This window comes from Alligator sinensis, unplaced genomic scaffold (assembly GCF_000455745.1).
Source record: "Alligator sinensis unplaced genomic scaffold, ASM45574v1 scaffold1299_1, whole genome shotgun sequence".
Taxonomy (NCBI): domain Eukaryota; kingdom Metazoa; phylum Chordata; order Crocodylia; family Alligatoridae; genus Alligator; species Alligator sinensis.
In genome coordinates, this window is record NW_005842647.1 from 493,167 (window position 1) to 502,604 (window position 9,438).

At 43.6% G+C, this 9,438-nt stretch overlaps 1 long non-coding RNA gene across 1 annotated transcript in view; it reads right to left on the reverse strand.

The window, feature by feature from the left end:
* LOC112551894 overlaps positions 1 to 9,224 on the reverse strand; it is an 86,087-nt gene extending 76,863 nt beyond the window's left edge. The window contains exons 1-2 of the long non-coding RNA XR_003096232.1: positions 9,171 to 9,224; positions 8,828 to 8,964 (exon numbers count right to left, since the gene is read on the reverse strand). This is a non-coding gene — a long non-coding RNA (uncharacterized LOC112551894). The remainder of the gene's footprint in view (positions 1 to 8,827; positions 8,965 to 9,170) is intronic.
* Between the last annotated feature and the right edge of the window lie 214 nt (positions 9,225 to 9,438).

Here is a 9,438-nt window from a genome sequence, read left to right on the forward strand (position 1 = left end):
TTATCTAGCTTTCCCCAGGAGTCCTGTGGCTTATTAAGGCCAGCGTATATATGCTGTAGTGTGCTTCAAACTAGACAGAAATATCACACAAACTCACTTTTGCTATCATGCCCAAACCCAGCCCCATATCCAAGCATGCTTTGGGGAACTTAAAAATTTAAGAATCATTGTACTGGATTGAATGAGCAGTCTATTTAATCCAATGACCAATCCCTGATGGTGGCCAAGATCAGAAGTTTCAAAGCAAGATACAAACATCCATACAGCAGAGCACTGTGGGATACTTTGCAGGGGAGGATTAAGATTCACTGGGGCCCCCAGCCCAACCCTCCCCACCCCCACCCCGCCTGAGCCCCCACTCGCATGTCCATGCTAGAGTAAGTGCCGGGGGTAAGGAACCACTGGCCACTGGGCATGTGCAGCACAGACCAAGCTTTGAGGGTGGCCCCTTACCCCATTGTGGCTCAGTCCGGCTGCAACAGCACCCAGCAAACAATGCCAGGCAGCCATGGCCTGCTGCACTGTGCATCTGTGCTGAGGCAGGCCATGGCAGGCCCTGGCCCAACTGGCCCATGCGTTAATCCACCTATGACTTCCTGAAGGGAACTTTCTATTAAGTGAGCATGCCTATACATGCATTAATGTGCTGCAATAACAGGTCCTAACTTCATATGCCGTAATTGGCACTACTGCTCAATAGTGTCAGTGCATGTTTTGTATGTGACACTAATGTGCAGTAGACTAATTCTGCTCCTCATTAGTCCATTAGCATGGTTTTTACCGTGACACACTAATGTGCAGTAGAATTAGTCTACTGAGCTTCTAGTGTCTTGTGTAGACATGCCCAGTAACAGGTTCAAACGCTTCAGCTTTAAAAGACCAAATCAAAACCCCCAAGTCAGAATCATCCTCTTCTTTCTGGGAAGTATATGCTACTCTAAATTCAGCAGGCTTTGGACCATTTCTCTCCTTCCCAGCAACAACTTTGACAACACTAAAATCTCACTAATGATTTAAACTGGGATTTTCAATATAACATAAGAGAGTTAAGCACCAAAACCTCACACAAGCTGGGGTCGCAGTTTAATAGGAGCCTTTGAAATTGCCAACCTGAGTCATCAACGAACAAAAACAAGTCAAAAGACCAACCTCCGTTAACAATATTTTTTATTTTTGAAAGTATAATGTAGCAAACAGTTCCGCGAGGCCCTAGGAATGGTGGATTAGCCTTCTGGTCATGGGTGAAAGGGCAGGAAGCAGAGGGACAGGATGGAATTTGGAGTCTGACCCAAGTCCTGTCAGGAATGGCATATGAAAATGAGAATCAGAGAAATGGGGAAGTGGGCTGCCTTGCTTCTGTATCCTGTGGATCTAGGTTTCCCCCTTCGCGTGACATCTATTGCACAAATAGCAGGCTCCTCCAAACTGCTTCCCACCACACTCAGGCAGAAAAGCTGGGAGTCAGTACTTTGAAGAAAATAGGCCTGATTCTGATGGCAAACTGTTGTCCATCTGGAGCAATTTGACTGAAGATAAAACAATGGAAATGCTACTTAAGCAAGACAAAAATCAGGTCCTATTTCGGAGTGACTGAAAATTTCCATTGAAATCATTTCCAGAAACCTGGATCCTTTGACAAAATGAAAATGTTTACATAAAATGCCTGCTTTACTCAAACTTCTAATTTTTTTTTTTGGTTGGAAAAAGCAAAAATGGGAAAATAAAAGATGTTTTGGGATCATTTTTCTTTGAAAAACAAATAAGTTTTGAAACAAAAAGTCAGTATCTTCCTTGGGAAAAAAATTCTGACCAGATTTATTCAATTAATATGGAAGAAATAAAAGAAGACCTAAAAACACAGATGCTGAACTCAAAAAGGTTTTCCTTACAAGTCCCTTGGTCTTCTTTCCATTAACATCAACATTTTTATTAGTAACTAATAACATTTGGTATCTCAGTGTTAGGCAGCTGAAGAAGGGAAGGCCTGTTTTTCAGGCAATGTTGAGCAGGCCATCTCAGAAAACCAGTCCCTTTTGAAATCTTGGCTGAGGTTGACACGGGTAAAATCTTCAAAAGTGTTCAGCTGACTTTAGAGCCTAAGTCACATTTTCCAAAGGAAGATGGGCACATAAGGCCATATTTTGAAAAGCATATAGATTGCATAAGATGCTGTTAAGCACCTAAGTACCTAACTCACATTACAAAATAGGATTCAATCTTCTAAGTCACTTTGGCATTTTTGAAAAATGCAGTTCTTGTTCTTACTGTGTTGGATCATAGCATAACTATTATTGTAGGCAAGAGGAATATGGAAGAATCTGCATACAAAACTAGGCAGTTAAAACATACCGACAGCCCTTTGCTGGTGTTTACCTAAGGAACACCCGGAAAGCCTTTGTCAATCCTGACCTGAGTTTGTAACAAGGAGGACTTCCATCCAGTTTTAGGTTTTGCAATTTTGAGGTATACCCATTACTAACAATCACCACAAGCTAACCATAGCTTTCGATTTTCTGGTAGGAACAGGAGTATGCTAGGAATTTAAGCAAAGGTGTTGTATCTGTAAATGACTTCAGATGCAGTGATGTCATTCTTCAGCCACTCAGCTTTTGAAAAAGGAGGGATGTTAGTTGCCTATTAACATGGTAGTTAAGCAAACCAAAACTCTGAGTACATACCCTGCCTAAATAGGCACAGGAGGGCATGACACACCCACCCTTTTTCCATTTTCTGGAATGATTTTTGCTTATAAAAGCTTGATTACTTGTGAATTTTTTTTTTCATAAGGAGGTGACCAAAGGAAAGATCAAAAAACTGATCGAAAAACTGGCTTGGCTTACATACAAAGAAAATCATTTTGGCGCATAAGCCTTTCAAACAGTAATTTAAGAAGCCAATCTGAGCTTTAATGAAAAATTAGCCAAGCCTCTTGGGACTGGAATTTTTTTTTTGGTTATTCTCATAAAAAACAACTGAGAGGCTATGTCACCCAATAGCTATGGCACAGAACTGAGGCTCAGGACACCAGAGTTCTCTTGTTACTACTGCCTCTGACCTTCAGTGTGAACTTTGGTCTGGTAACTTCAGTTTCTTTTTATGCCTCCATCCCCCCTCTCTCCCTTTGGCTATTGATGTAAGCTCTTGATGACACAGATGGTCTCTTATTGTGGGATATACAAAACTTACCACAGGTCCCTGATCTCACTTTGGGCCCATTAACTCTACTGTAATACAAATCACAATAACTTTTCACAATTCTGGGCATTCTGTTTTCAGTCTGGCCTGGGACCTGGAAATACAGACACACAGACACACAAAACCAGGATGCTGGAATTCCAGGTTAGTTGCGTCTGAAACAATTTCCTAATCACTAAGGGTTTCTAACGGAGAAAGGCAGACTTCTGGCCATACTCAGTGATAGAAAATGGGCAAAGCTGCTTGCTGGGTGAATGTCTTCATAAGAGATAGGATTTAGCTGTAGAAAGTTAATCCAGATACAGGCTCCACTCCAGATGCCTCAAATTCAGGATAGTTTGGGTGCAGAGTTTGGCTTTTGTTCACTCCAGAGATACAGGCTTGTTGTGGGATGCAGCTCTGGATACAGGGTTAGAATGGCAGCATTCCTTCAAGCTTTCATTCACATTCACCCAAGCACCAACGTCCACTTTGATGCCTCCCTCTCTCCAAAAATAGCCATCCTACATTATCTGCATGATTATGTGCTTCTCCCCATTTTTATTAGGGGCTGGCTGATCCCACCCTTCAGCTGGAAGGAAAAGCCTATGAGTCCAAGCCAGAATTCTCAGTCTGTGACTCACCGGTCACAAGAAGACAACAGCTGTTGGGGCAAACCACAAGCCTCCTTCTGTTCCCTGTTTGCTTGACTCTTGCTAGATTTGCTCAAGCCACTTGCTGTTGACTTGATGATGATAACAGGCTGCCTCGTCAAACATACTATTCGCCCAATGCTTCATTCCAAACAACACACAAGCTGCTGGGACCCCTTCAAGGTCACACTGCAAGGGGAGCAGTCACAAGGTCTAGGGACAGACATTCAAGAAGCCTGAGCCTGAATTGATTCAATCTTTACAGGTTAGCCTAACCTGCCAAGGTAGAACCAGTTTGCAAGTGCACAGACATTCCTTCTGGACTAACGAAAAGCAGGCACATGCCTGCAGTGGCTCAGGTTAGAAGCTGGGGGGGGAGGGGTCCGGGGAGAGAGGATGCTAGAGCAGCCCTCCCTTCCTTCCATACTACTGAGCTGGGGTGGGGGGGAGGGTGGCTAGGTCCCAGCAGGATGCTCAGATTAGGATGCGGTGTAAACCCCCACCCTGGCCTGCACCATCCCAGGCTTTTCCCCACTCACTGCTTAAAGGATGGGAGTGTTGCTAGATCCTAGCCCCTGGCTAGAACTCTGAGACAAAGTGGGGTGTGCAGTGCAGGCATCTGTTGCCAATACTGAGCTTTTCAATCTCCTTCTTCCTGCTTCTTCATACTGTCTGCAAACCTGATCAGCGAGGGAGCCAGCAGGGGGCTGATAACACAGTGTTTATCAGCCCATCAACAAAACAAAAGCCTTTCTCATTAGTTCATGCTCTTCTTAAACAGCTTTTTCCAAGGAAGGAATGGAGAGGCATTATCAGTTGACCTGTTGATTAGCTCCAAAAAGCTCTAAGCCGACACTGCTCTGTCTGCCTGTCCCAGTGAAATTGGAGACACACACACAGACACCTCTCATCATTAGCTAGCATACCACATGCCTAAGGTTCACGGGGCTGGGGTCCGTGCTGTGGGAGGAAGGGAAGGGGGAATCCCTGCTTAAGTGGCAAACAGTGAGAGGGGGAGGCCAGGCAGAACTTGCTGTGCCTACAGTCTTCACTGGAGCTCTGGCCAGCCCTGTTCTCTGGAGCAGACAGCCCAGCACAGCCCAGCACAGGGCTGCAAAGTATCTGGGATGCTGGGGAACTCTGGTTTAACTTAAATCAGGAAGGGGTCTGGAACAGACATTGCATAAACCAGTTTGACCCAAATCAATTAAGTCTGATACTACATTCAACCAGGTTTATCTTAAACCAATTTTAGCCATTTTGAAACTGGTTTATGTGCACTGAACTTATGTTCTGTTACAGGTTTAAACCAATTTCTGCTCACTTAAATCGGTTTATGTGTAATGTCTGTCCGTAGCCAAGTAGTCACTTGTGAGAAGACAGAGCCCTCAGCGTGAGTGCTAGTCTTCAGTTTAAAGGCTTCAGTTTAAAGGCTTCAGTTTAAAGGCTCTACTGACATAACTACTCTGACAACTCCACCTAGTAGAGGCTTAGGTAGGGAAAAACAGTTTGTCTAGTATAGCAAACACAACTTGAGCTTTACCAGCTAAGCTGGTGTAAGATGTGTCTACCTTGGAGATTCTGCCAAAGCAGCTGCTGGACAGGGTTTGTGATCATTTTCTCGTTCCTAATCTACTTGCTAGCTGGGCTGGTAAAACTTTACACTGTACAGCTGGCCAGAGACTCAGCCAACGGGCACATATGAGCCCTAAGCAGGTGATAGCACACCTTAGCTTTCATTACATTCCTTTTCCATAAAGCCTTTCCTCAGAGAAAACTGGGTTAGGCTTCCATGTGAAGTCAAAGGGACCCTTTCCATTGATTGCAGTGGGAGTTGGATCAGACCCACAGGCTAGCTGAATACATTTCTGACAGATCTCCACTGCTTTATACCCTCCAGGCCTCCTCCCCCTCCGCTAACAGCCAAGATTGTTAATGTTTCTGCATTCTCCTCCAGCTTAGCAGAATGACCAATGACAGCCCTGGCACACACAGCATTGCTCAAATTAGATGTCAACATTCAAGCAGGGAGTGATTATGATAGTCCCCTGGCACCCTCAACCTAGGGAGCCACAAAAGCATGCCACATTTTGTGCCCACATTTTCTTTCCTAAGAAAGCCCAGAGGGGCTTCTTTGGCACAGGTTGACTCACTAGCGAGCAGCTCCCTTTGGCTTCCATGTTTACATCGTTGTGGTTGTTAATTTGAGAGAAACCTTTTATTTTTTTCCCCCCTGTCCCTCTGCAGGGGGGAAAAAATGTGACCTTTAAGATTGTTTATACCAATCAACAAGAAGTCTCGAGCTGCCGGATTCCAAGAAACACAAGACCGTCTTGGAGCTGGCAAAGGGACGGGAGCTGTATAAGGAGAGAGAGCAATCAAGGTCAAGAGTTCACAGACAGGATAAAGCAGAAGGCAATGTGAGGAGATGGGGTGGGAGAGCATGCCCTTTCCATTCAGAGTGGAAGGCAGTAAGAGAGCGCACAAGCATTAAAGGCTTAGTAGGCCATATGCAGGAGAACAGACCTCTTTTGCGGATTCTGCATCCCAAGGTCAGGAGGGCAGGGCTGACCTACAGCAACAGGTCAGACCTAACAGAGCAGATACAGTGGCCCTGAATAGTGAGGACCCCAGGAAACTCACCACCACTTCTCTCCTTGCCTAGCACAAGCAAGGCCTCTGCCTCACATTCCCTTGCTTAGGAGTACATGTGATACAGGACATCCTGAGCCTGGGAAGGATGAGAAGGAAAATAAATTTAAATTCCACTACCCCCCCTGCTTTGACCACACAGGGTGTGCAATGACCAATAAGATGGTTTAACAAGAGAGGGAAAAATACTTTGCCACTGTCAAATACAAGAAAAATTATCTGAATGTGTAAAACTCACAGGAACCTTTAGGCAATAATACCAGGAATTTTCTTTCATTGCCAGCTGTAGCCCTGAAAGAAGTAACTCACATAGCTTTGTCCTGCCTTCACATTCAGCCAGCAAAGAAAAGACTGGACTTGGGGATGCCAAGCTCAGGGGGTTTAACATGTAGAAGAAGCAAAGTCAGCCAGCACACCTCACTGACAACTCAGAGCTGGTCTGCAATCTGCTTGCTCCACTGTATTCAAAATGTGGATACAGTCAACAGGGAGAAAAATTCACTGCAGTGAGGTCCAACACAGACAGAACCTCATCCAAGAGGAGTCAACACTGTGAGAAAAAAAAGGAGATGGAAGGGAAAGGAGAGAGAGAGACCAAGGGAAACTGATGATGAGGGAGAAAAATGGAAGGTGGGAAGAGCCAGAATAATACAGCATACTGCCACTAGGTATTAGGTACCAGGTTCAGTTTCATATGCATATATTTATCAAGGGGCCTGATGATCGATGCGTATGATGTTTATTACAGTACACACAACCCTTCACTTCTACCCCAAACCAGGAGTGAATGATATATAAGGCACCAGGCATCTGAAAGGTCAAGTTATATCTGGTTCTGAATCAGCAATGTGAGGGTTTATGGTCAAATTTGTCTATGAATCTACATGTATACAATTATAAAGGGATGAATCTTGCTGTATTCTCATTTGCACTGATCTTGCCCCAGTGGAGCTGCATGATATAACTTAGAGTGGCTTTTAATCCAAACATGATTGCATTTTTCCTCTTAGATTTTCTACACTGTGCATCTAAATTTCTAGCTAGTTATGCTTATAACCCACTAGATGTCTATACTGATCATTTTCCATAATTTTGTTTAATAAAAACATGTTTAAAACTACAATACAAACCTTAGCACTTGAGTATTAAATAAACTATTATTGCGGGTTGTTCATTTATTAAATTATTATGTAAATGAATTAAAAACATACATCCTGAGGCTTCTCTATACCCGTTTCAGAAAGTATGTTTATACTGCTGCCACTGTTGCTGTTCCATTAAGTCTTTCAATTAAGTTTTCTAAATGTGTAAGTGAAATAAGTTGCCACATGGATTTCTAAAATCTTGGGCTGCTTACAGACATGGAAAAAACCCCTATTTCAGCTTGGCGCACCACTGCATCAAGCGCAGTGCTTGCCCAGCATCAGTTTGACCCAGCTCATCCAAAATCTGTATAGATTGCATGCTTCAGAGGTGCTTTTTTGCCGTTTAATCTAATAGCTGATTCAATCAGCTGTAGATAAAAGTGGCAAAAAGCCCCACTGAAGCGCCTGATCTATACAGATGCTATGGAGCTGGGTCACTTCCTCTTCTGGTAAAGTGCTGGGTTGTTTGGGTTTTTTTTTCACATCTGTTAGTGGCCTTAGAGACCTGACATCCATATCGAGCTCACAAAATCATACTCAAGAGGAAAGCAAGTAGGTTCCATAGCTGCTTATGCAAAAACCCAATCCTTAGTTTGTTTTAAAGGAACATTGGTCTGTTTCTTATAAAGCTTCCACCCTGATCCTTGGTTCAGGTAACAGCACCTGTCGTCATTAGGGTTCTTTGTATTTGTCCAGGTACACCAATGGAATCCCTGAATGCAAACATGTTGCCCAGTTGCAAGGCAGGGCTTGCACTACTTTGACTTGCTGTGGTTTCAAAATGGTGCTATACTATCCTAAGGAACAACAGCAATGCATTATTCTGATTCAATACCCCTTTGTGTAGCCAAACCTGCATTAATATAGGTAGGTGAAAGCAGACCACATCATCTTCAATATCTAGGTCCATTCACCTGCCAGAATGGTGTTTGTCATCTGCAATACAGTCCCATTTAATCCCTACACCAGTGGTTTCCAAACTTTTTACATTTGCAGACCCCTAACAAAATTTAAATGAAGGTGTGGACCCCTTTGAATTGTAAGTGTGGGTATTCACATACTTTTGATTGATCACACTCATCTTTCCTGAACCCCTTCAATATAGTCTGTGAACCTCCAAGGGTCCACAGACCAAAGGTTGAAAACCACTGCCCTAGACAGTCCAACTACAGTCTTTTCAAATGAGATGACAGACTTACAGACCTGAAGTTTTCTGGTTCTTTCCTGGATTCTGTTCTAAGCACGGGCATCAGGTGCAAGTTATAATCTCTCTTCTCTCCATGGATGGCTCCCAGGGCTTTTCATGTTTGTCCTTTTCCATTGTTCCATTTTGCAATGAACTAGAACCACAGGAATCACAGATAATAAAGACATATTAGACCTTAAACCTCGTCTCCTTAATTACCCTCTAAAGGGGTATTTGTTGTAGCTTTGTTGGTCTAAGGACATAGGCAGACAAGGTTCTTTGGGTAAATCTGATATCTTTTAGTAGACCAACTAAAATAGTTGGAAAAATTCTTCTTTGTGAGCTTTTGGGTACAAATACCTTTTGTCAGGCAGAGAAAGCATCTGCAGTTGATCTGTGCTCTTCCTGGATGAAATAGAAAAGAAGCCAGAGGCCAGTATGCATGCGAGAAAGCCGGTCAGTGAAAATGCAAATTGAGGTAGTCATTGGGTGAGAGACAGGTGGGGGGTAGGGGAGAGGGAAAGGGAAAGGGGAATAGAGACCTGGTGAAAAAAATATAGCTGGCAAATAGTAGAGAGGTTGCCGGGGGTGTCAGATGTCAGGCAGGTTATAATGTGTCATAAATCCA